Source organism: Chiloscyllium plagiosum, unplaced genomic scaffold (assembly GCF_037043375.1).
Source record: "Chiloscyllium plagiosum isolate Xiang-an unplaced genomic scaffold, Cpla_swu_hap1 HiC_scaffold_10, whole genome shotgun sequence".
NCBI lineage: Eukaryota > Metazoa > Chordata > Chondrichthyes > Orectolobiformes > Hemiscylliidae > Chiloscyllium > Chiloscyllium plagiosum.
This window is the reverse complement of record NW_028270148.1, coordinates 84835592-84863123: the sequence shown is the minus strand read 5'-3', so window position 1 is coordinate 84863123 and position 27532 is coordinate 84835592. Positions and strand designations below refer to the sequence as shown.

Genomic DNA, 27532 nt, shown 5'->3' with positions numbered 1-27532 from the left:
CTATCAACAAACACATCGACCTGGACCCAGTACATCGGCCATTGCAGCAGACAGCTGGAACTGACAACCGGAAGCGGCAGAGCCAAACCACTATAAATGCCGGAGGAAACATCACAGAAGTGCTTCACAGGAGGCTCCCAAGCACTGAGGATGTCACCTAGACAGGGGACGAAACATTTGCAACACAAATTCCCTGCTCGGCGATCAGAACCACAACAACAAGCACCTGAGCTCACAAACTTTCATTAACAATTCATATGTTATTTGCCCAGCCCCATGGCACCTCTCAGGTCCTATTCTAACCCATCTTACATTGCATCATTGCTGGAACAGTTTGCCAGTCAGCAGATATCTGCCGAAAGACTAACATTCTTGGTATAAGCACTATATTTGAAACATTACTGTGCACCCAAATGAGCACTGGCATTCTGAAATTGCCCTGCTCAGCTAAGGAAGTTCTCAGAAGATGTCAGAAGATACACCATGATTCTCTGACAGGGACCGAGAGGCCCTGGCCAAGTGGATGCAGGGAAGGAGGTTGACCTCTTCCTGGAGTGCCAGCAGAGGAGGTCACAATACCAACCACTGGCAGCCTGGTCTGAGGTGCCACTCAGGTCAGTGCCATCTCCATAGACTGCAGGAATGGGCAGCAATTCCCTTCTCCATTTTTCCAGGGTAAGTGTGACACTCTTCTTGCTGCTTACTCACACTCTATCTCTGCGACTGCACCTACCTCCCTATAAAGCTCCTGCTCTACCACTGTCACTATTGCAACATCTTCCCTCATTCAATCTCATCACCACCACACCACAACCTCTCACACCACTAACCCTGCACCGCCCATGTCCTCACTGCCCCTCGGATGCCTCACCACTTTTCTCCCACCTGCATCAGGACTAATAGCTGTACCATGCACTTTCATTTGACTCAATTCCTCCGTCTCTCTCATTCTAAGTGAAGAAAGCCCATAACAGAGCAGAGAGATCCATAAGGTGGAGGGATATGCAATACAAGTCTCCTCAGCCCCTGTTCGCAGAGAATCCTGACTCTCACAGGGCAAGACTGAGACTGCTCCTGCGGAACTGGTGAAGTATTTATGCTCTGTCAACCAAGTGAGTCCCACTCTTCAGTCCACTGCAACTCTCAAGGTAATCTCTCTGTCAGTGTCATTCATTGCACAACACTTCTAACCACTGGCTGTGATGTCTTCTCTTTCTTTTGCCTTGCAGGCTCTGCCAGCATGTCCACTATCGTTACTATGAAATGGTCAGCTCCCCCATAACCAGCTCCTTGACCTTGTGATGATACTATGGTCTTAAGAGGTGCATTTTGTCCTGTTTTTGTTTATGAAAATCTGTTTTGATAAAGGTGCTGAAGGTTTACACCCGAAATGTCGACTTCTTTACCTCCTGATGCTGCCTGGCTTGCTGTGTTCTCCCATCCTCCTGCCAAGAGATAAAGTAAATGATTTGTCAGTGTCATAGTAAAAGGGCAAATGAGAGGAAATCAAATCAAAACAGGGTGGCACGGTGGCCTCACAGCACCAGGGACCTGGGTTCAATTCCAATGTCTGTGTGGAGTTTTCACGTTCTCCCTGTGTCTGTGTGGGTTTGTTCTGGTTTCCTCCCACAGTCCAAAGATGTGCGGGTCAGGTGAATTGGCCATACTAAATTGCCCATAGCATTCAGGATCAGGGGGTAAATGTAGGGGAATGGGTATGGGTGGGTTACCTTTCAGAGGGATGGCGTGGACTTGTTGGGCCAAATGGCCTGTTTCCACACTGTTGTGATTCTAAGAATTCTAAACATCTTATGAGGTTTTGTTTTATTTTATTGGAACAATAGAAACAGCCTGAATGGGTGGGGTCAAGCTTCCACAGAACCAGATTCTGTAGTTTTGGTTTTCAGTAGCAGTTGCTGGGATTTTGAAGTGGGATGTGGCAGGTCTTAGTTCTCTCTTACAGTTAAAACCTGGGGCTATCTTCCTGCTGTTAGAATTGCATGTAAGACAATCTATTTCACTGAATTTGCTTTTGCTAAGGGTATGTTGATGGCATGTTACTATATTGAAACAGTTAATTAACTATATTTAATATACATATATTTTGTTAAGCATTTTGATAGAGTTACAGTTAAACCAATTACTTTCTTTTTTTATTTTGTCTGTATTTAATTATAGTGTATGAATAAAGTGTGTTTTGTTTCAAGGCTCATAGTTTGACCAATTGAATTGCATTCAGAACATAACGTTTACCTTTAAAACAAGAAGAAGGACGTGAGCGGAAGAGGTACAGTTAGTAAGTTTGCAGATGACACCAAAATTGGAGGTGTAGTGGACAGCAAAGAGGGTTACCTCAGATTACAACAGGATCTTGATCAGATGGGCCAATGGGCTGAGAAGTGGCAGATGGAGTTTAATTCAGATAAATGCGAGGTGCTGCATTTTGGGAAAGCAAATCTTAGCAGGACTTTGACACTTAATAGTAAGGTCCTGGGGAGTGTTGCTGTACAAAGAGACCTTGGAGTGCAGGTTCATAGCTCCTTGAAAGTGGAGTTTCAGGTAGATAGGATAATGAAGAAGGCATTTGGTATGCTTTCCTTTATTGGTCAGAGTATTGAGTACAGGAGTTGGGAGGTCATGTTGTGGCTGTACAGGACATTGGTTAGGCCACTGTTGGAATATTGCATGCAATTCTGGTATCCTTCCTATCGGAAAGGTGTTGTGAAACTTGAAAGGGTTCAGAAAAGATATACAAGGATGTTGCCAGGGTTGGAGGATCTAAGCTACAGGGAGAGGCTGAACAGGCTAGAGCTGAGGGGTGACCTTATAGAGGTTTACAAAATTATGAGGGGCATGGATAGGATGAATAGGCAAAGTCTTTTCCCTGGGGTCGGGGAGTCCAGAACTAGAGGGCATAGGTTTAGGGTGAGAGGGGAAAGATATAAAAGCGACCTAAGGGGCATTTTTTTCACGCAGAGGTTGGTACGTGTATGGAATGAGCTGCCAGAGGAAGTGGTGGAGGCTGGTACAATTGCAACATTTAAGAGGCATTTGGATGGGTATATGAATAGGAAGGGTTTGAAGGGATATGGGCCAGGTGCTGGCAGGTAGGACTAGATTGGGTTGGGATATCTGGTCAGCATGGATGGGTTGGACCGAAGGGTCTGTTTCCATGCTGTACATCTCTATGACTCTATGACTCTAAGTTAGAGTTTAGACAATATTAATATATTTTGAGGAGATATGGTCTGATCCATAACAACCTCAAAAGATGAGAGAATGGAAGTCCCTGAGGAAACAAGTGGCAAGCTGCCTCTAGCATGCCCACCATTCCAGATACTGATGTCTTAGTGGGAATGCTTTGGGAAGTGTTTGAGGAGAGTCTAGTAAGCAACTCTCTGTGATAGTTCCATAAGTGGCCAAGGAAGCTATGTCCCAGACTGTTGGCACTCAGAGGACTGCCAGAGCTCAGCCGCAGGCAGGAAAGGCCCTGGTGGTTATGGCACAGGGAGAAACAGCAGCAACAGATAGGTTGGACTCAATAGTTCTTTATCGAAGCTGCAGCTGTGCAGTCAACCATATGACCATCTAGCTGCTTCTACGGACAGGTTGTTGCCTGCCATGGGGAGCCAGTTGCCTCAGAGCCTCCTGGAGAAATACACAAATCTGCATTCTATTGGTCCTCAGAACTGAAAGCATGGTGACAGGGGCATGGGGAATCTGGCGTGCACATCAAGTGCCCCACCCTCACAAGGAGACAGGGTAGAGACAAGCAGCACTCAGCTGGAGGAGGAACCACAGATAAGCACCTGAGACACCTCTATTCAAGACATTCTAGAGGAGGCCAAGACTTCCATCTCCAATCCTTGGAAGCTGAGGTGGGTCCACTTTCCCATCCAGACACAAATGCCCTAGGGTCGCTCTATAAAACTTTAAGGGCCAAGGGACATCATGTCAGAGCAGGCTCCCATCACCCCATTTATTCAATGTTCCCCTTGAAGACAGATTGCTCTAGACTGTGGATGAACTGTCTTGCACGATCACCTTCCCGTCAGTGGTCCCAATCATCTCTTTTCTTCTAGACAGACCAGTGAGGTTCCATGTGCAGCAGTGACGTCAGGAATTGGAAGACAATGTTGTGAACAGTGTCTGCATGCCAATCACAGAACTTGAATCCTTGGAAAGGGTGTATGCTCAGAGAAAACGTTACTCCCCATTCATGCTGAATCATAAGCCCCCCCTCGCATATATTGCCCCATATACAATTTTCATCTCCCTTCCCTTCTGCCTGCAGCCCCCAACCCTGAAGAATAGATTGCTAAATCTTTTTCTCTTCTCATTCATCTTTCCCCTTAGTTTCTGTGGATGAATATTATGGGCTGACTATGGCCCATCAGTTTATCTAAACAGCCCCAGGTGAGAAGTGCCTGAACCTCTGACTGCTGGTTGTAAATCTCCCTGCTGTTATCCCTTTCCACCCGGATTGGCCGCCATGCAGCCACAGGACTTACCATGAGCCCCTTGCCAAGAATGCCATGACGCAATGGCCAATCCACTGGAGCCAAATGGAAGGCTGCATTGGACTCACTGTGTTGGGACCTCCGACTGACAGGTGCCTCTATGGACTTTGGACTACTCCCCTAAGACTTGAGCCATGACTACCTGCTTGCTGCACATGCAGTGAGTCTGTCACATAAACAGCTGAGACGTAATGGATTTGTTGAAACACTCTGCCCACACAGCAAGATATGCTCTGCTTAGACTGAAGTCTGCTGACCAGCAAGTTAGGCAGCCTGCATGTGTAACTGTGCTAATTGAGACAACAAGGCAGAGATGTTGTTCGGTGGAATTTGAATTCAATAAAATAATCTGAAGTTAAGGGTCTAACAATGACCGTTGATTGTTGGAAAATCCCATCTGGTTTACTAATGTCCTTCAGGGAAGGAAACCCTGATCTGATCTAGCCTACGTGTGACTCCAAACCCACAGCAAAGTGGGTTCATTCTTAATAGGGTCATAAGAGATGGGCAGTAAATGCTGGCCTAACCAGAGGTGGCCACATCCCGTGAATGAATTTTAAAGGAAACTTCGTTGAATTCCATGTTGTGATTTTTTCATGTTGATCTTATTTAGTTTGTTTAGCAGGACAGGAAAATGAATCTAACTGAGGCAAATTGTGCTCCTATTAAAGTTTTAACAAACGATAATACCCATTATTGGCAACTTGCTGATGCTGTAAGAGATATTCATCTCATCACTCAGCAAAAGCGTAAAAGGTGGAACTAAATGCTCCTAATAGGCCTCGTCAGATTTCTCATCTGATTCTGCCACAAATCTTGCCATATTCCACATCACTCAGACTCCTTCAAGATTTTACCCTTTATTTTGTCCTGTCAGAACAAGTTAATGTTTGCTCAAACATTAGTGCCCTTCCTAACGCCTTCATTATTATTGCCTGTTAATCCATTTGTATTGCTCAAGTATTGAGTGCTGACTTCTTCTGGAACATTAATGGGTGAGATAAATGTGAAAGGATTCCCCAAGACAGTAACAGATAGCTAAGGTACCTTGTAGTAAGAGGTCATATTGTAAAGGGTCCCCTGCAAGTTGAGCTTGTGAGAATTGTTCCAAACACATGTTGCAAGTATAGAATTTAGAGAGCTATTGACCCACTATTAATGGCCCTAACCACTCCATGAAAGAAACAAGGGCAATCAGCATAAGAGGTTCCATAGGAATCTGAGAAAAGCTTTAATGAACAACATTACCATTTCTCTACCTGTAGCTGTGGTGGCTGCCTTTGATAATCTCCATCTCCATAACAATTGTATGCAATGTCTTCTCCGGTAGATGATTGTGATATTCATTTAAGAGCTATGTTGCTTTAAGGGCTGGATATGCTAATAAACCAAGGACGAGGGTGAAAACACATGACCTACTGCCATCTGTAGTGCAGCAGAAGCATGTTAGAGGCAGGTTGCTCTGTAACTGCAAGCTGTAGTTTGAACTGTGAAATAAACCTGTACGACTTGTTCAAGTAAAATGAATTCATATTACTTAACCTGTGTACTGACCCATAAGACAAGAAATAAAACAAATATGATCCAACCCAATCTGTGGATTAACAACCATGTGGATTGTTAGTGTCTCTATAATTTATTTGAGATTGGCGTTGTGCTGACAATAGCGTTGGGAAGCAGGACACTAAAAAGACTAGTTCTGTCTCACAGCAGCAGTTATTCACTCAGTCAATAATCAAGTATTGATTGTTGCCGTAGAGTAGGAAAGAAATGCAAAGCCACAGGAGTTATAAGGAATAAAGGTGGACACCATTTACTTGGCAAAACTAGATTGAGCCTACAAGTAATACTGGGAGTGGCTTTAGGCTGTAATATTAGGTGAACCAATTCTCCCTTAAAGCAAATGATAACTTTAATAGATGGTAAAGCCATCCTTTCAGTACTGGATTTAAAAATCAGCTCATATTGCCTAGCTTTTTAGCTTGGGCAACACACCAGTTAGTGTGTGATGGTTGCCAACAGTGATCAGTCAAGGAGATGGGCACATTGTTGTCAAAACTATAGCATGTTTCAGTAGCTTACATAATAAACACACTGAATGTGCTTCAATCATGAGGCATTTTCCCAGAATGTAAGTGGAGTAGTTCACACGCAAGTCAGGAGGTCTTGCCATTGTCAGTTAAGGGTAATGTCCAATCTCAGTAATAAACTCATAGAATCCCTACAGTGTGGAAGCAGGTCATTTGGCCCATCAAGTCCACATCAACCCTCCAAAGAACATCCCACTCAGACCCATCCACGTAACCCTGCATTTCCATGGCTAATCTACCTAGACTGCACATTATGGGCAATCTATCATGACCAATCTGCCCAACCTGTACATCGTTGGACTGCGGGAGGAAACCAGAGTATCTGGAAGAAAGCCATGCAGACAGGGGGAGAATGTGCAACTCCACACAGACAGTTGCCTGTGGGTGGTACTGAACCGGATCCTTGAGACCGTGAGGCAGCAGTGCTAACCACTGAGCCACCATGCTACCCTAGGAGTCTGTCTGTTCAGGGTGTAGGACACGGTCCATCGGCTGCTCACAACCATCATGATCAGGGGGTCTGTGTCATACAGACCAGAGTCAGTCAAGGAGCTGCACAGAGATCAATATGGGGTCTGGTCCCCATCCCCATCAGTCAGGGGGTGAGCCACAGTCAATCCGGGGAGTCTGTTCAATAAAAGCCAAGGGGCTTACTGTGGGCCACTGCTGCAGTGGGTGAGTTGGGGAAATCAGTTGTGGGGATTAGAGACAGTAAACTGGGATGTAAAGGTGACAATTATTGTGAAGGGCAGAAGACAATGTATAAGAGTGGGAGAGAGAAGAGCATTGGAAGGTAGGTTTTACTGTTGGCTGGGGGAAAGGACCACCAACAGTTATTGCCAATATTTGCTTTGAATGGTGCATCATAGTCAAAAACAGAAATTACTGGAAAAGCTCAGCAGATCTGACAGCATCAGTGGAGAGAAATCAGTTTAATGTTTCGAGTCCATTGACTCTCCGAATCAATCTGTATCTGCATAGGTAAACTGAAGGCTTTAGGTTTGGGGTAAAGTGGGAAGATTAAGACTTAAATGAAAGACTTTGAATGAAAATATGCAGAAGCTCTGAACTAATGGGGTTGACAGAGAATACAATACAGAAAGGAAAGTTAAAGTTTTGAGATGGGGGTGATTAATAGATTAAGCGAACAAGGAAGGGTTTGGAGAGATATGGGCCTGGTGCTGGCAGGTGGGACTAGATTGGGTTGGGATATCTGGTCGGCATGGATGGGTTGGACTGAAGGGTCTGTTTCCATGCTGTACATCTCTATGACTCTATGTATGTGACTCACTCTGCAAACACTACTTGCGTTACTTTCCATCCCCATTTGAATTAAGGACATGTATTGGAAATGAAAAATGTCTACACTATACCCAGTGGAGTAAGTATTTTTTTCCTGTCTAAGGAGAGAGTGATATAAGACCCTTCGAGGGAAAAATTGCTTTAATCAAGCACCTATATAGTACAGGTTAAGCACATCTGTGATCACTGAATTCTGCAACTGAATAGCAATGAGCAACCATGTTGAAAATAAATCAAGGCCATGAGCAATCCAACTATGTGGCGCATTAGAAATAGATCTCAATCATCTCTGTCATGCAGAAGTAATCACAGGCGACCTATAAAGTTTCACCTTGCTGAACTCAATCCAGGGTTTCATGAGCGGCATAAGGGGGTAGAGCCACTCAGATTAAGATTACTTACAGTGTGGAAACAGGCCCTTCAGCCCAACAAGTCCACACCGACCCGCCGAAGCGCAACCCACCCGTACCCCTACATTTACCCCTTTTAGCCTAACACTACGGGCAATTTAGCATGGCCAATTCACCTAACCCGCACATCTTTGTGACTGTGGGAGGAAACCGGAGCACCCGGAGGAAACCCACGCAGACACTGGGAGAATGTGCAAACTCCACACAGTCAGTCGCCTGAGGCGGGAATTGAACCCGGGTCTCTGGCGCTGTGAAGGCAGCAGTGCTAACCACTGCACCACCATGCCGCCCACTCCTACTCATCTTGAACTGTAAGCATTCATCACCGTGCTCTTCTATGCAATGCTGTCTTTCTTGGATTATGTGAGGGTGGGGATGGGTGGATAAAGTTTCAATAATCCTATCACATTTGCAATTTCCTACTGCCTGCACTGCATACATCAGGGTAAGGTCCGCTATGTCAAAGATCTATGTACAGGGTATCCCATGAGCGTCCTTGTTGGGCTCCTCCATATCCCACTTGATCAAAGACTATTATAAACTGTCAATTGTATATGATGCAAGTTCTGACTACTCGTATTACTAAATACTTGTTTCATTTCTGATATTTCACACAGAGGTCCATTGGAATTGTGACCAATGGATCCAGCTACAGCAAGGGCCATCATTGCTGCAGACACTGTACAATGAAGATGCTGAGAAATGGAGCAGAAAGAAGTATATTAGCAAGCCCAGGACTAGCAGCCTCTCCCAGTGGCTACTCAGTAGCCTTCAAATGAAGAAATCATAGGAGAGGATCCCATCAGGATACAGTAGGTGGGTTAAGGAGGCTCAGAGTTTATCATCTTCAGTGTCATTTCCTGTAGTTGGAAGCAGGCCATCAGGTCCACACTGACCCTCTGAAGAAGATCCCACCCAGATCCACCTATTCCTGTAACTCTGCATTTCGCATGGTTAATCCACCTAGCCTGCACATCCCTGGGCAATTTGGGCAATTTAGCGTGGCCAATCCACCTAACCTGCACACTTGTGTGACTGTGAGAGGAAACTGAAGTACCTGGAGGAAACCTGCACAGACATGGGGGAGAATGTTCAAATTCCACACAGACAGTTGCCCAAGGCTGGAATCAAGCCCTGGTGCTGTGAGGCAGCAGTGCTAACTGCTGAGCCATGGTGTTGCCCTGAGCAAAGCAGTTTCAGGATGCCCTGGGGGCCACAGTCTCAGAACTATGCTGCAGGAGTGGGGGAACATTTGAACTGAAGGGGTGGCTGGTCATGCTATCTGTCCTGGTGACCGTCAAGGTGACAGCTGGTGAGGGGGTCTGGGGTTGGGGGTGGATGTGGAGAACATGGCGGTGGTTTCTTTCAGTACATTCCAGAATCTGCCCTATTATCCTTGCATGTTTTGCTCTGCACAATTGATGCAGACAGTGAAGAGAGGAGATGGAAGCTGGAAAACTGGGAGAATAGCAGAAACCTTCTTCCGAAGAAGATGAGGACATTGAGCAGGAGGAACATCATCTTCTCCATGTCAGAGTGTTGCAGTATCAAGCACTACAAACCAGACAGGACTTAGCTGACACTCACTTCCAATAGATGCAAGCTGGGTGAGGTCATCATTTATTGACACAAAATTTATTGCTGCTCAAAAGCAAGTTGCCCTCGTTTGTTCCTAGAAGTAAATGCAGCTTTTTAAATTTGTTGTCTCTTTGCTTTACCTGTTGTTTAATAAAGACTAGAAGTAACAACTATTGAAGGCTCCACAACATGTGATGCTCCCAAAACAAACTAAAACAGAAAGTGATGGAGAAACCCAGCAGGTCTGGCAGAATCTGTAGACAGAAAAACAAGTCAATGTTTCCAGTCTGGTGACCATTCCTCAGAACTTAAAGCAGCTAGCAAATGGTATTGATGCAGAAGACAGGGTGGGGTTTTGGGAGAGTGTGGTGAAGAAGTGAGATGAATATATGGAGACAGACAAAGGGATGGTTGATAGTAAGCCAGGGAGGATGAGAAGCTGAATAAGTATTAAGGGGATCTGTGAACAGTTGAAAATGGGTTGGCTGTGCTGGGGCACCCCATACCAGACAATACCTTGGGTGAGTAATGATCATGGAGAAGGTTGTTCACAACCTGGGGGGAGGATTAGCTATTGTTCTTCTAGCTTTTGTTGAGCTTTGTTGGAGCACTGCAGCAGACCTGAACCAACAATGTTAATATTGGAACACAGTGGCGTGGTGAGGCTCAGGGTCATTTTTACCAGTAGGGTGGAGGTGTGCTGCAAAGCAATCACCAGGTTTGCAATTCGGCTCCCCAGTGAGAAGTAGATCATATTATGAGCAGCAAATACAGTAGACTAACTGAATGAGATATAGGGAAATCATTGCTTCACCTGGAATTTGTATTTGAGGCTTTGGATAATGAGGAGGTAAATGGGCAAGTGTTACATCTTCGGTGGTTGCAAGCAAAGGAGCTAAAGGGATGTGAGAAGGCGTTGGGAGTGGAGAAGGAGTGGACCAGGGTGTCCTGAAGAGAATGGTTCCAGGGAATGCTGACAAGGAAGGAGAGGAGAATACATGTCTGGTGGTGGCATCTGGCTGGAGGTGATGGAAATGGCAACTTGTGTTTCTTTGGGTGCCGAGGCTAGTGGTGGGGAAACTGAGGACTAGAGGGATCCTGTTGTTGCGGTGAGAGGGAAGGGAAGGATTAAGGGCAGAAATGTGGGAAAGGGGTCAGAAACAGCTGAGTGCCCTGTCAGTCATGGAAGTGGGGGATCCTTGACTGAGTAAAAGGGTGGACATCTCTGAGAAATGGCATCCACTGAGAAAAAACTGCATCGTCAAAACAGATATGATGAAGGTGGAGAAACTGGGAGAATGAAATGGAGTCTTTAGAGGAAGCAGGATGTGAGGATGTATAGTCCAGGTAACTGTGGGAGTCAGTGGATCTCAGTGGCCAGCCTATCCCCAGAAATGGAAATGTGTCAAGCTAGGAACAGGGTAAGCTCTGTGGGACAGAAATAGTCTGAAACAATTGGTCTACCTGGGCAGTTCTGTTTATGGATTTTGGGAAGAAGGTAGAAGTGGGCTATATGGGTTTGGGATCTGAGTTGTGGGAAGCTGTGACGGGAGATCCCCGGATGAGGTTAGTCACAGTCATAGAAACAATAGCTTGATATTCGATGGTTTGGAGAAGACGGGAGGAGGTGTCAGAGAACTGGTATTCAGCCTCCACAAGCTAGAGGTCAGTACAACAGACAACAACAGCATCACTTTTGTCAGCAGGTTTGATTACAAAGTCAATAGACAATAAATGTAGGAGTAGGCCATTCTGCCCTTCGAGCCTGCACCACCATTCAATCTGATCATGGCTGATCATCCTTAATCAGCATCCTGTTCCTGCCTTATCTCCATAACCCTTGATTCCACTATCCTTGAGAGCTCTATCTAACTCTTTCTTAAATGAATCCAGAGACTGGGCCTCCACTGCCCTCTGGGGCAGAGCATTCCACACAGCCACCACTCTCTGGGTGAAGAGGTTTCTCCTCATCTCTGTCCTAAATGGTCTACCCTGTACTTTTAAGCTGTGCCCTCTGGTTCGGCACTCACCCATCAGCGGAAACATGTTACCTGCCTCCAGAGTGTCCAATCCTTTAATAATCTTATATGTCTCAATCAGATCCCCTCTCAGTCTTCTAAACTCAAGGGTATGCAAGCCCAGTCACTCCAGTCTTTCAGCGTAAGGTAGTCCCGCCGTTCCAGGAATTGACCTCGTGAATCTACGCTGCACTCCCTCAATAGCCAGAATGTCTTTCCTCAAATTTGGAGACCAGAACTGCACACAATACTCCAGGTGTGGTCTCACCAGGGCCCTGTACAGCTGCAGAAGAACCTCTTTGCTTCTATACTCAATCCCTCTTGTTATGAAAGCCAGCATGCTATTAGCATTCTTCACTACCTGCTGTACCTGCATGCTTACCTTCATTGACTGGTATACAAGAACACCTAGATCTCTTTGTACTGCCCGTTTACCTAAATTGATTCCATTTAGGTAGTAACCTACCTTCCTGTTCTTGCCACCAAAGTGGATAACCATACATTTATTCACATTAAACTGCATCTGCCATCATCTGACCACTCACCTAATCTGTCCAGGTCACCCAGTAATTTCCTAACATCCTCCTCTTTTTTACCCTGCCACCCAGCTTAGTATCATCAGCAATGTTATTACTAATACCATCTTCTATATCATTAATATATATTGTAAAAAGCTGCGGTCCCAGCACTGATCCCTGCGGTACCCCACTGGTCACTGCCTGCCATTCCGAAATGGTGCCGTTTATCACTACTCTTTGTTTCCTGTCAGCCAACCAACTTTCAATCCAAGTTAGTACTTTGCCCCCAATACCATGCGCCCTAATTCTGCTCACTAACCTCCTATGTGGGACTTTATCAAAAGCTTTCTGAAAGTCCAGTTACACTACACCTACTGGATCTCCCTCGTCCATCTTCAGAGTTACATCCTCAAAAATTTCCAGAAGATTAGTCAAGCATGATTTCCCCTTCATAAATCCATGCTGACTCTGACCTATCCTGTTACTACTATCCAAATGTGTCGTAATTTCATCCTTTATAATAGACTCCAGCATCTTTCCCACCACTGAGGTCAGACTAACTGGTCTATAATTTCCTGTTTTCTCTCTCCCACCTTTCTTAAAAAGTGGTACAACATTAGCCACCCTCCAATCCGCAGGAACTGATCCCGAATCTATCGAACTCTGAAAAATAATCACCAACGCATCCATGATTTCTCGAGCCACCTCCTTCAGTACCCTGGGATGTAGACCATTAGGCCCCAGGGACTTATCAAGCTTCAGACCTAACAGTCTCTCCAACACCAATTCCTGGCAAATATAAATTCCCTTCAGTTCAGGTCCTTCAGCCATTGTTACCTCAGGGAGATTGCTTGTGTCTTCCCCAGTGAATACAGATCTGAAGTACCAATTCAATTCTTCTGCCGTTTCTTTGTTCCCAGTAATATATTCCACTGTTTCTGTCTTCAAGGGCCCAATTTTAGTCTTAACCATTTTTTTGCCTTTCACATACCTAAAGAAGCTTTTACTATCCTCCTTTATATTTTTGGCCAGTTTACCTTCGTACCTCAATTTTTTTCTGCATATTTCCTTCTTAGTAATCCTCTGTTGTTCTTTAAAAGCTTCCCAATCCTCCATTTTCCCACTTATCTTTGCTTGTTATACTTTTTCTCTTTTAACTTTATATGTTTCTTAACTTCCCTTGTCAACCACGGCCACCCATGCCTCCTCCTAGAATCTTTCTTCCTTTTTGGAATGAACTGATCCTGCATCTTCTGCATTATACACAGAAATATCTGCCATTGTTCCTCCACTGTCATCCCTGCTAAGGTATTGCACCATTGAACTTTGGCCAGCTCCTCCCTCATAGCTCCATAGCTCCCTTTATTCAACTGAAATATTGTCACTTCCGATTGTACCCTCTCCCTCTCAAATTGCAGATTGAAGCTTATTGTATTATGGTCACTACTTCCCAATGGCTCCTTCACTTCGAGGTCCCTGATCAATTCTGGTTCGTTGCACAACACCAGATCCAGAATTGCCTTCTCCCTGGTAGGCTCCAGCACCAGCTATTCTAAGAATCCATCTCAGAGGCATCCACAAAGTCTCTTTCTTGAGGTCCAATACCATCCTGATTCTCCCAGTCTACCTGCATGTTGAAATCCCCCATAACAACTGTAGTAACATCTTCGCGACAAGCCAATTTCAGCTCCTGATTCAACTTACATCCGACATCCAGATTACTGTTTGGGGGCCTGAAGATAACTCCCAAGAGGATCTTTTCTCAGCCCTATCCATACTGACTCTACATCCCCTGATTCTCGGTCCCCCCGCACAAGGGACTGAATATCATCCCTTACCAACATGGCCACCCCACCCCCTCTGCCCATCAGTCTGTCCTTACGATAGCACGTGTAGCCTTGAATATTCATTTCCCAGGCCCTGTCCACTTGAAGCCACGTCTCAGTTATCCCCACAATATCATATCTGCCAATTTCCAAAAGAGCCTCAAGCTCATCCATCTTATTTCTAATGCTTCGTGCATTCATATATAGTATTTTTAATTTGTTACTGCCCTCACCCTTCCCATCAACTCCTATTTCACTCAACCTTACAGCATGATCCCTTTTTGAGTTTTCTGCTTCATTGATACAGTTGTCTTTCTTGACTTCCCTTGTTCTAACTTTCCCTTCAATTTCCTTCTTAAACATCCAGTTTGTCCCCTCCCCCTCCGCTACTTAGTTTAAACGCAGCTGTGTTGCAGTAGCAAACCTGCCTGCCAGAATGCTGGTCCCCAACCTATTAAGGTGCAAACCGTCTCTCATGTATAATTTATGCTTACCACAAAACATACCCCAGTGATCCAAGAACTTAAATCCTTGCATCCTGCACCAGTTCCCCAGCCACACGTTCAAGTCCATTATCTCCCTGTTTCTGGCCTCACCAGTCCGAGGAACTGGAAGCAAACCGGAGATAACCACCTTGGACATCCTGCTTTTCAGCCTTCTTCCTAGTTCTCCGAAATTCCGCTGTAGTATGTTCCTCCTCTTCTTCCCGACATCATTTGTGCCGACATGTACCACCACCTCTGGCTCTTCACCTTCGTCCTTGAGGATTTCCTGCTCTCTGTCCGTGATGTCTTTCACCCTGGCACCAGGAAGGCAACACACCATCCTTAAGTCCCGCCTGCTGCCACAAAAACCCTGGTCAGTTCCTCTCACTATGGAGTCCCCTATTACCACGGCTCTGTGCGATGTCCGACTCTTCTGCTCTGTCTCCGCACCAACTTTTGATTGACAGACCTCGCTGCCTCGCGGACTGCCAGTGTCATCTGTCTCTCCTGTTTCCAAAAGATTCAACTTGTTCCTGACAGGTACTTCCCCCGGGGTCTCTTGCACCTGTCTCCTCTCTGTCTTCCTCATCGTCTGCTCTCTTCTGCTCTCTTCTGGTATGTTCGGTGTAATATCGCTGAAGGTCTTGTCCAGAAAGAACTCGTTCTCTCGGATGAGCCTAAGGTCCTTGAGTTCTTTCATCAGTTCTGCAATATGCTCTGTCAGTAGCTGAACGTGCACACACTTTCCACACTTATATGAGCCAGACACACCAGAGTCGTTGACCTCCCACATCAAGCACGCAGCACACTGAACCAGCTTGGCAGTCATGTCTTCACCCTCTTCAACTGTGGCGTAATCACTTCACTCAACCTCCTTGTCAAAGCCTCACTCGTCAATCCACAGGAACTTCCTTGGACCCTCTTTTTGGGGCAAGTCTGTGGACTTTTAATTTAGGTTAGAGGAGGAGAGTGGCAAGGAGGCCCTACTTTGTAGGACCTGGTGTCTAGAACACACCCACTCAAATAACAATCACTTACCTTCCCGACCGGCTTTGCGCTTCAACTTCACTTCCGCCCAGCACAGTCAGGGTTGGATTCTAGAGCACATGGCACAAGAAGTTCAGAGCGTGATAGGTTCGAGAGGAGAGCAGAGAAATTAAGGTGACTAAAGTCACGTCAACAGTTCTCAATGGACAGGTAAAACACCAGAGGGAGGGGTCCAGGTGAAGGGAGAGTGTTGGAAGCAGCTGAAGAGGTCTGTGGGACAAGGAGAGGACTCCTGGCCATAGAGATGGCTCAGAGGTCAACGTGATGGACGAAGAGCTCAAAGTCATGTCATACCTGAAATTCATTGAGGTGGAGACACAAAAAAATAAATTAAATCTTGTGCTGAGTAGAGATCATTCAGCATGACAGATCAGAAGGTCAGAAGGTATGGTAAAGGTATGACAAGTTTTGGAAATCAGAGGAAGGAGTGCAATGAGAGGGAAACGGATGGGAGGAAGGTTTCAGAGGGCTGCGGGTATCTCTGAGTTGTTGCGGATTTCACAAGTAAGCGTAGTACATTTTTGATTAAGTTGACAAAGTAGTTCTTCAAGCACAATGCCAGAGATCAACAGCAGCATTGAGATAGATTCTGCAGTAACATCCAGAGGTCTAATTTATGACTACATAATGTCAGTTAAATATTGACAGTGTCATCTGAACTACAAACCCCTGCTCTTTCACTGCTAAATAAGTAGTAATTCATGCATTTAGATGTGATGTGTGGAAGGAAAGATTATAGTTATTGCCTGTATTTTTTTAAAAATAGTATTTACTTAAAGGGATGGTTCAGTACAGAAACAGCATGGCCTGTGTATAGGGACAGTAACAAATTATGATTAATTCATGCTTGTAACATATACCTTTATTTAAAACAAAGTTCAAATTGGCATCAGTAGAACTTCCTATGTAGTCTCCCAACTGAGTTTAGACAACCCAAGGACAGGTTAAGCAAATTTATCTGTAAATTATGTTAAAAGTGATCAATGTGAGTTTTTATTCTTGAAAGTACAGTCACACCTCTGAGACCTTGAACAATAAATTACCTCTTCGAACATAAATTTGGATGCAGCAAGTTTAGACAAACCTCAAAAATTTCTGTGATTTTGGATCTTGAAGCTCAAACATGTGAAACAGAAAGAAATTTCACAACAGGCTTCTGCCTCTCTGTGTGATAAGAGTACCCTTATTTATACCCATTTGAGTAGCTGCTGGAGCTGAAGAAATGAATGGTATGCAAAGTATTTCTGCTTCTTCATTAGGGTGCTGAACACTTGCAGATATTTTTAGGTGGTGCCAGCACTCAGCTAAAGTTTCTCGTCTTTGCTGTAGGAAGCTGATAGCACATAACAAGTTAAAATAATTAGATATGTAAGCTGTACCTTAATAGCACTTGATCTCATTCTGCAAGGCTTCAAGATAACTCTGTGCAGCTGGTCTAGTTCAGTAATAATTCCCTGCAGAAACAAACATCATCTTATTAGTGCACTCTCAGACATTCCCAATTCACCCAAATTTCATTGTCTGTGCGATAGATGTTCGCTTCTTAAACTGCAATTACAGATGGAGACCATAATAACAAGATGTGCTGACTCCTTTGCTGTAGTCAGACGCATGAAATCTAATATATACAGGGAGGCGGGGAGATTGTGGGAGTTCAGCAGCCATGTGGAAATTTAGTGAAGCCTGCAATGCAGATGTCTTGACTCTTTGATAGCATTGTCTTGCTGCAAATTCTTCATCCATTTCCTGGCCGGATTGAATTAGGTTTATTTTCATGTATTCACATGAGTACAGTAAAAAGTTTACAAGTCGCCACTTATGATGCAATCTTAGGTACAGAAGTACCTAGGCACAGAATCTTAGGTACAACACAGAAAAACAAGAGAAACAAAGTTAAAAAGTTAAACATTACAGTTCTTCTTACTTCAATGTGGAAAAACAAAGAAACACAGTTAACAGTTCAACACACAGTCCATAAAGCTCCTGGCCAATGTGGACTCATGCTCCTCACAAAGGCTCGACCTCGGGCTTAATGTCACCACTGCTGGCACCCTGGGCTCCCACTCTCGCTGTTGGCTGTCCCAGGCCGCCTGTTCCCACTCTCGCTGTTGGCTGTCCCGGTCCACCTGTTCCCACTCTCGCTGTTAGCTGTCCCGGGCCGCCTGTTCCCACTCTCGCTGTTGGCTGTCCCGGTTCGCCTGTTCCCACTCTCGCTGTTGGCTGTCCCAGGCCGCCTGCTCCCACTCTCGCTGTTAGCTGTCCCGGTCCGCCTGTTCCCACTCTCGCTGTTGGCTGTCCCAGGCCGCCTGATCCCACTCTCGCTGTTAGCTGTCCCGGGCTGCCTGCTCCCACTCTCGCTGTTGGCTGTCCCGGGGCGCCTGTTCCCACTCTCGCTGTTGGCTGTCCCGGGCCGTCTGCTCCCACTCTCGCTGTTGGCTGTCCCAGGCTGCCTGTTCCCGCTCTCGCTGTTGGCTGTCCCAAGCTGCCTGTTCCCACTCTCGCTGTTGGCTGTCCAGGGTTGCCTGCTCCCACTCTCGCTGTTGGCTGTCCAGGGTTGCCTGCTCCCACTCTCGCTGTTGGCTGTCCTGGGTTGCCTGCTCCCACTCTCGCTGTTGGCTGTCCAGGGTTGCCTGTTCCCACTCTCGCTGTTGGCTGTCCCAGGCTGCCTGTTCCCACTCTCGCTGTTGGCTGTCCCAGGCTGCCTGTTCCCACTCTCGCTGTTGGCTGTCCAGGGTTGCCTGCTCCCACTCTCGCTGTTGGCTGTCCAGGGTTGCCTGCTCCCACTCTCGCTGTTGGCTGTCCTGGGTTGCCTGCTCCCACTCTCACTGTTGGCTGTCCAGGGTTGCCTGTTCCCACTCTCGCTGTTGGCTGTCCCAGGCCGCCTGCTCCCACTCTCGCTGTTGGCTGTCCAGGGCTGCCTGCTCCCACACTCCCACTCTGGTACTACTCCGGACCTCGAAGAAGCCACAATGCCACCAACCACCAGAGCTCTGCCTTCAGCTGCTGTTGTTGTTGCTGCTGTCTCCATGACCAAGTTCCCTCCAGAAAATAAGTTGAGAAAGCAAAAACTACTAAAGTAAAGAAAAACAGATGTTGAACAAGCTGACATCCTGACCATCTGCTGGGTGTAAAAACTAGTGGCAGGAGGCCACGACAGGTTCCCCCGGAGATATTCCTGAGAGTGGTGGCAAGCCTCAAAGTCTCCTTAGATACTGAGTCCTGAAGAAGGGTTACACCTGAAAAGTTGACTTCTGCACCTCCTGATGCTGCCTGGCCTGCTGTGTTCTTCCAGCCTCTACCCTGTCTACTTTAGATTTCATCATCTGCAGTTTTTTTGTCTCTAACCTTAGATATTGCAGCATATAACAGAAGGGAATCCACATCTTAGATGAGGTAACTGGAAGAGAGAAGGGAAGAGAAATTGATGGTGGGGGCTGGACCTAGTGAATGTGATGGATGAGAAATTGCTGTAATCAGCAGAGGAGCAGTCAAAGGGCTCCTCAAGGGTCTCTGGTAAGCATTTCTACTCCTGCTGACCTTCACACAAATGTGGCGTGACTCACCTCAATCTTGTGAGAATCTTGTGCCGTCTTTTACACAAGTGGTGTGGCAAGATTCTTGCTGGGGAGCAGTGAGTTGCTAATTAATAGTCATTATTAATTTTTAAACACTGTGCAAACAGCCCTATTCACCTCATTAATACTCAGTACTAAACTCACCAAACAAGCTCAATGTTGGGACAACTCAACAAGGAAACCAAAGTTGGATTCAGCCCACTGCTTTCTCGGATCAACACTGGGTTCCACCATCTCAGGGCACACTCCATGGGCACTGGTCACATGCACTCCATGTCCGTGGACATTGGTGTCTGACATGTGCCAGCCTTTAAGAACCCTCATAGCATATCTCCTATCCACTTACAGCGCCTTTCTGCACTTTAGTGCTTCACCTTGAGCTGAACTACGAACTATCATTATAATGCTGCTACATGGAGATTGTGCATTTAGGGATATGCTGTCAGTTCATGGATTGGGTCAGGCTGCATCTCTGGGCTGTTCACTTACTCTTATAGCACTCACTCACTCTGAGACTACCTGGATACTGACAGCATCTATGCCTTTTTGAACTTTGTCCCCTCAGCCATTGATACCAGACAAATTATTGTTGTCTTGTCATGCTGTTTAGCACAGGTACGAAGCCAAGAAAATTGTCATAGTTACCAGCAGGCCTCTGCAAGTCAAAGGATGTAGCTATTATTAAGGGATGCCTGGCATTGTAATTCACTAGACCAGGCCCTGCTCAGAGTGGGCAGAATTAGGATCCTCCATTCATAAAGAGCTGAAAAACAAGTAGCCCACCAACTGCCTTCACTTTTCCTACTCTACTGTGGGCGGTTTCCTGCTGGAATGAGAGACATGCAGTTATTACAGCAAATGAAAGTGTGTGGCATAGCTAACACTGTTTGTGCAGCTGAGAACATGTCCTAAGTGAATCGGTGGGCTGCCTTCTTAAACTGCTGCAGTCTATGTGCTGTAGGTAGACCCACAATGCTGCTTAGGAGGGAGTTCCAGAATATTGACTCAGTGACAGCGAAGGAACAGAGATATATTTCCAAGTCAGGATGATAAGTGGCTTGGAGGGCAACATGGTGGTGTTCCCATGTATCTGCTGCCCTTGTCCTTTTAGATGGAGATTGTCATCGGCTTGGAGAGTTCTAAGAACCCTCTTTGAGCGCATCTTGGTGATATTACACGATGATGTTTCTGAATGTCTTCAGGACTGAAGAAGTGTCATACTGGACTCAAAGCGCTAACTCTGTTTTTCTCTCTCCACAAATGTTGCCAGAGCTGCTGAGTTTCTCCAACATTCTTTGTGATTGTCTTGGCCATGCTATAATTGAACATGGACTGCTTCAGTTTCTGATGAGTAGCGAATGGTGCTGAATATTGTATAATCATTAATGAACCTTCCCAATTTTGACCTTATGATGGAAGGAAGGTCATTGATGAAGCAGCTGAAGATGGTTGGGCCAAGGACACTACCTTGAGAACTCCTGTAGAGAATTCCTGGTAATGCATGGTAGATGCCATTCTTGACGCTGTACAGGAACAGTTTGGCTAGGGGCCATTATCATTAGCCACTCCTTCAGATCACTTGGGAGTGATTTGAATTAGCTGAAGACTGGTATTTGTGATACTGAGGACGTGCAACTACTTTACCTCATCACAGCTACATGGGTTGTTGATTCATGATAGCTTTTTCCTGTTCAATTTATGTCCACAACCTCCTCTGATATATAATTATGAGCTTAAACTTGTTCCTTGCAGACCTTTTTTGCACACATCGTATTAGCTCCAAGGTGGTGGCCATTTTATGCTGCTGATGGGGAGAAAAGAGGGAGAATATAATTCATGGGTATAAACTCCACCAAGTCACAGGACGGGATGGGATATTAGGGGCTGAGATGAAGCTCAAAAATATTGAAAAAGCAGGCATCAAGGGTATTCAAGTGTGTTCTTTGCAAGACAGCTTACCCTTAACAGTAGACTTCTGAAGAAGAGACATACTGGACTCCAAATATTGAGACTGGGGCAAATGTGAAGGAAAATTGTGCATGCTTTTCTTTGCCCCACTGCTGTACTTTAAGCTCGGAACAGTAATTTTCTGTGACTGCTGATACGAGGCTTGCCCACATCAATTCTAAAAGCTGATGCAGAGCAGCAAGAACCACTTGAGAATTTTATTTTTCCTCTCTCTTGTCTTTATTTCTGTGTTAAAGTGTAAATGAAAATTTTGCATGCTTGGTGGACTGTGGATGTGTTCCTTCAGTTTTTTTCCACTTTCAAGTCCCTGACTGTCTCACAAACATCTTGTGGAGAGTTAATATTGCGACTGTGTAATACATAGGGTGTGAATGGGAACTGCTGCAGCTACCTAATTGCAGGATGAAAAGGCATGCAGGTTTATTTGAAATACTGGCAGTGAGAAACAAGTGAACATGAAATGTCTGCATGTAAAAGAAAACATCTGTATTATACCGAAATAAAAACAAAAGAACTCCAGCTGTTATATTTTTCAATGCACTGAAACCATGCATGTCCCATCAGAAAAGGTCCTTCTAGTATCATGGTTCTCCATTGTGACTATTTCTCCTAGGCTTTGCACTTGCTGTTTTATTCAGATTTTGAACCCTGGAGACCCTAGGGCACTGCAGCAGGTGTCCCACTATCTTAATTCGTTAAGTTGTGATTCCAATTTTTGGTAGGTTGCTGTTTGTGCAATTATGGTATCATTCAAGAAATGTGAATATTACAAATATGTGACTGTAGATATCATAAGGTATGCAATCTCTTTTGCTTGCAGTTCACAGTCCAGTTATTGTTCAGTAACTAATGGCTAATTCATATACTGATAGTAGGAACCTTGCAGATTAGATTTGCCGAGGGCAATACCTGATGCAAGTTATTATGGAAAATGCAGACAGGTGTGATTCACTGGATGTGTAATACTGGATAGTGGAGCAATTAAAGCCTTTCTAATAAGGGGGAATAATTTATTTATATGCAATATGCAAATAAAAACAAATTAATTGAACATTTCCATTAAAGTTATGAAGATTTCACAATATGTAAATTTTCCTTTCAAAAAATTTATTTTGTTTAAGTATGATAAAAATGGTATCCTAAAGTATCATTTTCTTTCTATCCCTTCCTGTAAAGTTTCCTGTCACTGTTTCTTAGCTGGCAATTTAGAGTGCAAGCAAATGACCTGCTACTTGCCAAAAATATGCTGAGCCAGCTGTTGGTAGGAAAGAGAGGCTGCGAGTTGCTTACACTAGACAGATTAGATATCTAATTTAAACTGATAGATCTTACCACATGGAATGAGGTAAGAGGTGACTTAATTGAGACATATAAGATAATCAAATCCCTTAATAATCAACAACCTACCTATCTCTGTCTTAAAGACATTCAAATAACTTAAATAACTGAATAGCCTCAGCTGTATATCCCTCCACTTGTAATCTAGCCCTCTTGAAATGAATGACAACATTGCATTTGTTTTCCTAACTCCCAACTGAACCTGCAAATTACCTTAATAAACTCCTGAATGAGGACTTTTAAATCCTTTGTGGCTCAGATTTCTGAAGCCTTTACCCATTTTGAAAATAGTTTATGCCTCTCTTCTCCCTACCAAAGTACACACTTTCCCACATTGTACTCCACCTGTTATTACTTTGTCCACCTTCTCCCATCCTGTCCAAGTCCTTCTGCAGCCTCCCTGACTCCTCATCGCTACCTCCACCTATCCTTGTGTCATCTGCAAACTTAGCAACAAAGCCCTCAGTTCGTGAATAGTTGTGGTCCCAATATTGTTCCCTACTGAACTGTGAAAGTTGCTGACTGCCATCCTGATAATGGCCCCTTTATCCCTAAACTCTGCGAATCATCCAATCCTCTATCCATTCCCAGTACATTGGCCCTAAAACCATGGGCTCTTATCTTATTTAACAGCCTCACCTGTGGCACCTTGTCAAAGATTTTCCATAAATCCAAATAGATCACATCCACTGACAATCCTTTGTCAAACTTGCACATTACCTCCTCAAAAAATTGTAACAGATTTGTCAGGCACAATCTCCCCTTGAGGAAACTGTGCTGACTCAGCTCTATTTTACCATGCACTTCCAAGTACTTGTCAATCTCATTCTTAATAATGGACTGTAAAAGTTTACAAACAATCAAAGTCAGGCATACCTGCCTGTAATTTCCTTTCTTCTACCTCCTTCTCTTTGTAAACAGGAGTGTTACATTAGCCATTTTCTAGTCCTCTGGGACCCTCCCTGACTCTAGCGATTCATGAAAGATCACCATCAATGCTTCCACAATCACCTCTTTAAGATCCCTGCAGTGTATCCATCCAGTCCATAAGGTCCATCTTCAGACGTTTTAGTTCATCCAGCAACTTCTACTCAGTGATGACCATTACACTTACCTCTGCCCCTGATTCTCTTGAAGTACTGCTTTGTTACTGATGCCTTCCACTGATGCAAACTACCTATTCAGTTCCTCTGCCATTTCTTGTTTCCCATTACTACTTCACTAATCTCATTTTCAGCAGTCCAATATCCACTCTTGCCTCTCTATTATCTTGTAGATATCTAAAAATAACTCATGCAATCTTCTTTTATATTACTAGCTAGTTTACCCTTATATTTCATCTGCTCCCCTGAAACTGCTTTTTTAAAGTAAATAAAGATCAAATGATGGAAGTTGAATATCAATTGTCTATTTTTACCATCAAAGATACTAGATCTTGAACACTGGTGAGAGTAATGACTAAATAAAAGAAAGAACTACGGATGCTGGAAATCTGAAACAAGAACAGAAGTTGCTGGAGGAACTCAGCAGGACTGGGAGCACTGTGGAGAACATAGAACATAGAACATAGAAGAATACAACGCAGTACAGGCCCTTCGGCCCTCGATGTTGCGCCGATCCAAGCCCACCTAACCTACACTAGCCCACTATCCTCCATATGCTTATCCAATGCCTGCTTAAATGCCCATAATGAGGAAGAGTCCACCACTGCTACTGGCAGGGCATTCCACGAACTCACGACTCGCTGAGTAAAGAACCTACCCCTAACATCTGTCCTATACCTACCCCACCTTAATTTAAAGCTATGCCCCCTTGTAATAGCTGACTCCATACGTGGAAAAAGATTCTCACTGTCGATTCTCACAGGGTCACTGGACTCGATAAATAAATTCTGCTTTCTATCCAAGAGTAATGGTTCTTTTGGTATAGTAAATTGCGAAAAGGCACATTGTGTGACAAGATCAACAAAGACAGAAGACAATCTTTTTTTTCAGATGATCACATCATTTAGTGTTTGGCTGAGTTCCAAGAATAATGAATGCTCTCAGCTCAACGGGCAATGTTGCCAGCTTATGTGGGATTGATACTTTTCTTTGATATTTTTGTTATCTGATCTTAGTTTAAAAGGTATTTTCAAAGTGTGTGCTTATTTACACAGAACAATTAGATAACCTTTTTTTCTTGATACTATGAATGGTTGTAGCTGATAGTTTTAAAGATAATGTTAAATTATGTTTTTTTGCTTGCCAACTCCAGGCCAGTGATCCTTCAGGTTTCAGAATAGGCCCACTGCCAGGACTATTGCAAAAGGTTTGAAATTTCAATTCCTGCAATAGAGTTAGCAAACGTAGGATTGCTCATGTGGGCTCACCATCTACATTGTATTCTGCACTATTAGAAATTGCCGGTGGGGATCCCAGAATCAGGTCTCCCTGTATTTACAGGCTTCCTGGCTTGGCCCAACTCCAAAATATTCCAGGCCATAATTTTACATCATTACAACATTGTTAGTGGAAGAATGATTGAAAGAAAGTGAATAGAAGCTGGAAAACTGGATAGAATATACTTGTAGAAGAATCATCTGCAATTATATAATGTATTATAAAACCTCTAAATTTTATCTCTCCCATCACACCATCATTATCTTCCTCATGCTTGCATAAATGAATCAAGCTTTTGGAAAAATCTCACAATTATTTGTCATTGGGTTATCTTAAATAATACAACTATCACTTTCTGTTTAAAAGGGCCACAACACACTGCAGTACACCAGAACTGCAAAAAGAGGAAGAAGAACACCTCTACAATGTATTCGCCAAAAACAGCTACCCCCTCAATTTCATCAAAAGATGCCTAAGGGAAAGACAATGGAATGAGGACATACCACAACCCAAAGGACTAGCCACGTTACCATACATCAAGAACATTTCTGAACTGACAGCCAGATTACTGCGACCACTAGGACTCATAACAGCACACAAACCAACAGCCACTCTCAGACAACAACTCACCAGGACAAAGGACCCGATACCCAGCATGAGCAAAACCAATGTAGTGTACAAAATCCATGCAAGGACTGCACAAAACACGACATAGGACAAACAGGAAGACAGCTAACGATCCGTATCCATGAACACCAACTAGTCACGAAACGGCACGACCAGCTATCCTTAGTAGCCACACATGCAGATGACAAGCAACATGAGTTTGACTGGGACAGCACTACTATTATAGGACAAGCCAAACAGAGAACAGCCAGGGAATTCCAAGAGGCATGGCACTCATCCACAGATTCTATCAACAAAGACATCGACCTGGACCCAATACACTGCAACGGACAGCTGGAACTGACAACCGGAAGCGGCAAAGTCAAACCACTATAAATGCTGGAGGAAACAACACAGAGGTGCTTCACAGGAGGCTGCCAAGCACTGAGGATGTCACCTAGACAGGGGATGAAACGTCTGCAACACAAATTCCCAGCTCGATGAACAGAACCACAACAACAATCACCCGAGCTACAAAGCTTCTCACAAACTCTCTTACTTACTGTCTCCTTAATAAAAGTCCAAAAGGTTGGGGTATGATTTCATGGGTGCCAAAAATTGGGTGTCTTTCAATGAGTTGAAAAGTGTGGCACTAGGAAAGCACAACAGATCAGGCAGCATCCAAGGAGCAGGAAAGTCAATGCTTCGGGCATAAGCTTTTCACCAAGACAACATCACAATTGAGGCTGATTTCTCACTCATATTACAACCATCCATAAGTTTTTGCAATAACAATCAATTCTTTTCATTCTTAGCTCTCCAGATAGATGAAAAAAATTGATTTTATCTTAGAGGGAAGTTGATCTATTGCATCTGTAGCTCTCAACACAATAATCATAGGACAAATGCAATCATGTAGAACAAAAATGCATCTGTGCTATCGCACTACTTCAGTAGCAACACCATAACACCTAAAAATATCAGGTGAACAGAATAAGTCTGTCAGCTGTAAAACCTGCTGCTCCCATAGATTATCCACAGTGGATTCCAATGCCTTGCATAAATACTGAATCCCAAAACTTACAGGTAGTTCTTCTATAATAAGTTCTTCTTGTGCAACCCTGCATTATAGAAAAATCACACTCTAGAAACCACACTTAAAGTGTTGGTGGTGTAATCACTTTAGAGCCAACACATATTTTAAAGGTTTATGCTTTAGAAACAGTGTCCACAATTCATCAATCATGATACAGCGAATTTGCATTAATGAAACACTCATTATAGCAGAACTGTACTTCTAGCTTAAGAGCATTCTTCGATCTGCCTGTCAACCATGGTTTAGTGAAGTGTGAACAAACATTTCCTTATCACTTACGCCACCTCTATCAACCATCTCAGACATAGAGTGTACAATAATGCACTGATTTCTTATTTCCTTTCAGCTATCATTAGAGTCCATTCCAAAAATATTGACAGTTGAAACCATGAATTCACTGGGCTTTTTGATTATCTTAATCTATACCTGTCCTTATTAACACTAGTACTTTTTCACTTTGAATGAGCTTTTTATCTTAGCCACAGCAGCTTTGCTGGGAGCCTTGTCTTGTGGTGTAGCGTTATGAGCCCCTACTTCTGGGTCAAATCCCATCTGTCTCAGAGATGTCCAGCAGGTTGTTTAAAAAAATACTCACCTCCCTCCTAATTGTTCATCTTGTTTGAGGCACAATTGCTTAAAAAGCTTTTTACTAATTTATGTGGTAACAGTGCCAGTCAAAAAAAAAGTGTAGATCCGTGTTTTCATTACAATTGAAATAACCTACTTCTATGCTGTCTTAATCTTCTTTTCCCTACTAAAAATAAGCTCAGCAAT

At 44.2% G+C, this 27532-nt stretch overlaps 2 long non-coding RNA genes across 2 annotated transcripts in view; one reads left to right on the top strand and one right to left on the bottom strand.

The window, feature by feature from the left end:
- Positions 1–17262, bottom strand: part of LOC148148994 (uncharacterized) — a 31390-nt gene extending 14128 nt beyond the window's left edge. Inside the window, exons 1-2 of the long non-coding RNA XR_015758307.1 lie at positions 17174–17262; positions 1407–1445 (exon numbers count right to left, since the gene is read on the bottom strand). This is a non-coding gene — a long non-coding RNA (uncharacterized LOC148148994). The remainder of the gene's footprint in view (positions 1–1406; positions 1446–17173) is intronic.
- LOC122552964 (uncharacterized) lies at positions 963–26251 on the top strand. The gene is made up of 4 exons (XR_015758306.1): positions 963–1112; positions 1230–1322; positions 8940–9138; positions 25423–26251. It is a non-coding gene; the product is annotated as an uncharacterized LOC122552964 (long non-coding RNA).
- Positions 26252–27532: the final 1281 nt, after the last annotated feature.